At 36.0% G+C, this 5,997-nt stretch overlaps 1 long non-coding RNA gene across 1 annotated transcript; it reads right to left on the bottom strand.

Moving 5' to 3' along the window:
• Positions 1–225: 225 nt before the first annotated feature.
• On the bottom strand, positions 226–823 carry LOC112202779. The gene is made up of 3 exons (XR_002937564.2): positions 746–823; positions 597–662; positions 226–261 (listed from the first exon to the last, which is right to left on the bottom strand). It is a non-coding gene; the product is annotated as an uncharacterized LOC112202779 (long non-coding RNA).
• Between the last annotated feature and the right edge of the window lie 5,174 nt (positions 824–5,997).

Here is a 5,997-nt window from a genome sequence, read left to right as displayed (position 1 = left end):
TTTTGAAATGGTCCTCGGACCACATTATGTTGAAATTATGGAGGGTGAGAACTAGTCTAAGATTGGGAGCTTCTTTCAGCTGTTACAGATGAAGAACAATAAGCAGCAACCATGAAAACTGCAATGTAAACAAGAATAGCAGTCATCGGAGAAGTTGCTCTTCTTTCCATTTTGGAGGGAGAGAATTAGTCTGAGGTTGCAGTCCTGTAATGGCTCAGCAAAGTGGCAAAAGAAAGAGCTACGACGGCATTGTCTTTTTGACTGCAACAGAATAGACCAATAGTTAACCACACAGTTAACACATTTATTAAAAATGTATTTGGGACAAGGCAGAATTGTTGAGGAATTATATAACTAGAAGGACAGCAGAATGAAAAGGCAGGTCACAACACATATCACGAGTAAATTGGTAACTTTCGAGTTGTGTTAGGCTTCACCCTACTCCATAGTTAGCTTCATGGTTGATGTTTGGGTTGGGCTAATTTTCATATACCATAAACGTGATCCAACAAAACCCCGCAAAACATGACCTGTTGCAAGGTCTAGTTTAAGTGGACCCTGACACTAAATATGAAGCTTATAATGCAGGGCACTACCTGACAATAGCGTACAATGTCATAAAGGTTCTGCAGTCCGGAGTTTTCATAGAAGACCATTGAACTCTGCTCAAAGGAAGGTCATACATATACATTACGCAGTGTTTTAGGAATTATAAATGAAAAGGTGCAAATGGTAGAAATAGCACCTGCCTAGGCATGTCAGCAGGTCTAAAGTAAAGTAGGCATTGAGAAGGGAGTCCATCTCGACCAGCACGACCACTTTCCTGCAGCAAAGAAGGTTACAAAACGGATAAAGTTCAAAAAGTATGTAAGCTTAGCTGGAACGGTAGAAAACCTGGTAGTATGTTTCCATTGATTTACTCACAATGTGATGGATGACAAACCTGACTATAAGCAATAGCCAAAATATTAGATAATTAAAAACAAAACTGTCAGGAATGTCCTGTGAGGGACTTTCCAGGTTATATAAAAGTATTCAGACAGTTTATTACAGTATGTAGAGTGTATATAAATGGACAAAAGATAACAGTAGTTTGGAATATTCTAGCCAATTAGTGTCCCAACAGGAAGTATGGCGACAATTATATTGTTAAAAGTATCAAGTCCTGACATACTCTCAAACTAGCAAAGTATACTTAGAGACAAACTCAAATACATGGTGGACGATGTCAAATACTAACCATCAGGTTTGTTGATTCCCATACCAAATGCTACCTGGAATGCATATGTAACCTTGCGTTAAGAAAGATAGATTTCCAAAGAAAGATAACTTTCTTTAAGAAAAGGGTCAGTCCAAGCAAACATACAATGCCAACGATGACCTGTAGTTTGCTCTTGCTCCACATGTTCATCAATAAAAAGGGATCGACAAATTAAAACAACATAGAGTACGCACTACTGCACAATAATGCATGATCTGATTATTCGACAACAGTCACAGCACTCAATAGAATTAGATAACTCCAAGAAAAGTCAGAGGTATCTAAACTTCCAAGAAGATTATACTAGTTCCTAAGAATAGACATCAAAGGGTGATAATTGCGTTTAAATAGGTTGCCTTGAACAATCAGAGCTGGGCATACAATTACTGCCAAGAACTTCTGTCAAATAGTAATCAAAATTGTAACCGTTTTATAAAAAATCAAAACTTAGATTAACAACTTTAAACTTAACTATAAAATCATTGGCATAGAAACCTGCCCCCACAGAATTCAAAAAGGCTTCCATTAGAAATGAATAAAAAGGTAAAATGTACCTTCGACTGAAATTGAAACATAAAGGCAGAAACACCTTAACTTAAACACAAGCAAATCCTAAAGGATTAAAGAACATTTAAAAAGCCAGTTAACAACCAACCCATCTCAGCTGCACACTTACCATCTCACGGACACCGTTTCATCAACTAATAGAACAATGAGAACCAAACAACAAATAACCCAAACCAAAAGAATTCCATAGTAAAATCGAAAAAAGATATAACAAAGCAAAATTCCAATTACAAAGTCACTCACAGTAGCAAGGAAGTCCAACATTAAGATGGAAAACTAACTCAATTATTTGAAAGGTAACCTCACATTTGGAACAACATGCTATTGATAAAGAATGAACAACAAGAACATAAAATCAAGAACAGAAACACAAATTCAGAAAATAGAAGCCACTCAACTAAAGCAAGACAACCGAAACTCAGTTTCAGTTTCAAGAGCAGAAAAATCAGACTCTCATTCCTATTCGTTCCTCCTCCTCCTTCTTCTTCTAACACTCAATCGAAACTCATACAATTCTATAGCTTCACTGTCCTCTAATCTAGAAATACCCAATCGCAGCCTTTGAGAAAACCCCAAACTCTCAAATTCTCTCTTCTCAATCCCTCTCCGTCTCCTCCTTTCTACTTCTCATTCTTCTTTCTTTTTCAACTAGTCGCTTTCCCCTCCCCTCTCTTTTGTTTCTTCTTCCTCTTTTCATCTCCCTCTTCTCCTTTTCCTTTTCCCGTTCTCTTCCTCTTCTTTTTGGTTTCCATCCCCCACCCCCTACCGTCAGCAACCAAAACCCACTCCTTCCTCTCTCTTAACCATTACATAAATAAATAAAAAGTAACAATAGATAAAAACAAATATCATATCATATCTATTTATATATATATATATATATAACAGAAAATTAGCAGGGCAAATACTAGATTAGCTACACCAACAGACTACCCAGCTAGACAACCCTACTGGGAAAAGATGCAATTTGTTTGCACCGGATATGGCAGCTCCAAAATCTATAGTACAATACCAAATTAGTGTGTGAATGTGCATGTGGATGTGTGGGAGAGAGAGCAAGAGAGATACCCTGGAGATACAGCACCATGCCCAGGCTCATTTGCTGATATATTAGTCAAGTCTGAACTGCCAGTTTCCCTAACAAAAACGATTAAATAGATAAAAAGTAGCATGTTCAATGCATTCAGCGATCAAAAACTTTGGTATGCAAATTTATGTATCTCAACATAACTGTTCTAACTCAGTCTTACTAGCAATCTAGCTCATCGAATCCATATTGAAACGAACATGTTTAGCATTCCGTAATTTAAAACGCAACAACTCCATAACAGAACCAAAATAAGATACAAGATGGGCCCGAATTTACCTTGTTGCCTTGGGTGTGGAAGACTCCTCCAATTTCAACAAAACTTGAGCGTTGAGATTCTTCACTAGGGTGTCCAAGTTCTTAAACTGTGATGAGTAATTGCTGCCCTCATTTTCTTGCACATAATCACCAACACTGCAAAATTGTTTAAAGAAAAAACCCAAAACCCAATTAACAACCAAGAATTCAAAGACTACCCAATTCCAAAACAAACACAGAATCAAAGCAAAAACCTACTTAAATTCACAGTGAACGTTATGAGACGCCCCATCAGCCAAAGCATCTACACTTAATGTTCCATCAATCACAAGACACTTCACCTAAACCTTCTTCGAACCCTTTTCCGGGTTCAAATACACGAACGCATACTCGTTCTCGAACTCGTTCCATTTCTCAATACCCACTTCCTCTACAAAACCCCCAAATACACAATTTATTTAGGGTTTGGGGTTTTTAGGACAGAGCAGGGTTTAGTACAATTCAAAAGGGTGAGTGACGTACCTGGCCGTTAGATTCAGCAGGGTGAGCGGCGAAGCCAAGAATGAGAGTGAAAGGAAGAGGGAAGAAGAAAAGCTGGGAAGCAATGTCTGCAGACGACGGGGGTCTTCTATTTCAAGATAGGACCCAAACGACGCCGCTTTTGGAGTACCGGAACACCAAGTCACTGAGCCAGAGGTACCAATCGAGGCGGAGAAAAACCAAAACTAGCTAGGACGAGGCTCAGGCTGTTGAGGATGGTGATGGCGTGGGAGAAGAGGCTGAGAGGATGAGAATAAGGAGCGGAGTACAAAGCTTGAAATTGAATGCATTCGCCGGAAAAAGGTTCAAAAGGGAGATGGGTTTTTTGTCCAGCTTTGTTTGGAATTTTCAATCTATGAAGAAGAGGACTGAGATCGAGATGAGTTTGTAAGAGAGATGGGTTTCTAGGTTTAAGAGACTGAGATTTCGTTTAGGGTTGAGAGAGAGCTAAGCATCGAGCGTCAAGTGTCGAGAGGAAGGCTTTCTTTTTCTTCCTTTCTTTTGGACACGATGGCAATTAAACCTAGCTAAAAAATTTCAAAGTTATTCACACAACACAAACCTTACTAACTGTCATCTGAGTGCAGCACTAAAAATCAAAATGTGAAATCATGGAGGGAAACATGGCGCCTACATCATTTGGGCTCAAAATGTTGCTGCTCAGTTCCAAGTTCACACAACAGAAAATCTTAAATCTGTTGTACAATTTCTATAGCTTGCACTAGGCCTATCTAGGGGAAGACATTCAAGCAAGCTTCCTCAAACTTTGATGCTTAGTTTTTCAATCACACAACGGAAATAGTAAAACCCGTTGTCCTAGTAGCCCAAATTTCAATGTTTCAAGAGCCAACCAAGACTCAAAAGTGGAGGGAAATCTGTCGCTAAAGTTTTTAAGACTCAGACGACAGACATTACTTCATTTCCGTTGTGCCATGTAGTTCTGATAAAAAAGTTAGGATTAATTTCAGTTTACCCCCCTGAGGTTTGGGGGTGTCATCATTTCACCCCTGTACTTTCAATTTTGAATTTTTACCCCCTAAACTTTCCAATTTCAATCAGCCGTGTCCAATTTATACTATTCCGTCCAAATTGGACGTTACGTTTGACTTTTGAGGGCTAAAATGGTCATTTCAACATAAAAAATTTAAAAAAATAATTTTTTTTATTTTTTTCTGTTTTTTAGTTTTTTTCGGTTTCTTCGCTTTTTTAATTTTTTTTTGTTTCTTCATTTTTTTTTTTTTTTCTGTTTCTTCGTTTTTCTTATTTATTTATTATTTATTATATTTTATTTTGTCTTCAACCTATACACCACAAGTTATAATAGGTTTATAAAAACAAAAAAATACTCGAGGTAGTTGAAAGCCGCTCGCTGGTCTACGATATTTGTGACATATCTCCGATAAAGTGAAGAATTTAGGATATATCCCCAATAAAGTAAAAAAATATCTGTAAAAAATAATTTTACACTTTATCTGTAAATAAATATCTGTAAAAAATGATTTTACACAGATATTTCTTCACTTTATTGGGGATATACAGATATTTATAGATAAAGTGTAAAATCATTTTTTACAGATATTTGTTCACTTTATTGGGGATATATCATAAAATTCTTCAATTTATTGGACATATATCACAAATATCGTAGACCAAAAATGATTTTACATAGATATTTCTTCACTTTATTGGGGATATACTGATATTTATTTACAGATAAAGTGTAAAATTATTTTTTACAAATATTTCTTCATTTTATTGGGGATATATCCTAAAATTCTTCACTTTATCATAGATATATCACAAATATCATAGACCAGCGAGCGGCTTTCAACCACGTAGAGTATTTTTTTTGTTTTTATAAACCTATTATAACATGTGGTATATAGGTTGAAGACAAAATAAATTTAAAAAAAAAAATGAAGAAACAGAAAAAAAATAAAAATAAAAAAATAAATTATTTTTTTTATTTTTTTGAAATTTTTTATTTTGAAATGACCATTTTAGCCCACAAAAGTCAAACTTAATGTCCAATTTGGATGGAATAGTAGAAATTGGACACGGTTGATTGAAATTGGAAAGTTTAGGGGGTAAAAATTCAAAATTGAAAGTACAGGGGGTGAAATGATGACACCCTCAAACCTCAGGGGGGTAAACTAAAATTAATCCAAAAAGTTATCACTTAGTTGACAGTCACACAACAGAATATAAATAAAATCGGTGTATGATAGAGCTTATTTAAACACACAATAGATGATTTCTATTCCGTTGTGTGATTAGTGTTGTG

The sequence above is a fragment of the Rosa chinensis genome, chromosome 5 (genome assembly GCF_002994745.2).
Source record: "Rosa chinensis cultivar Old Blush chromosome 5, RchiOBHm-V2, whole genome shotgun sequence".
In the NCBI taxonomy this organism is placed as follows: domain Eukaryota; kingdom Viridiplantae; phylum Streptophyta; class Magnoliopsida; order Rosales; family Rosaceae; genus Rosa; species Rosa chinensis.
This window is presented reverse-complemented; position numbering and strand designations above follow the sequence as displayed.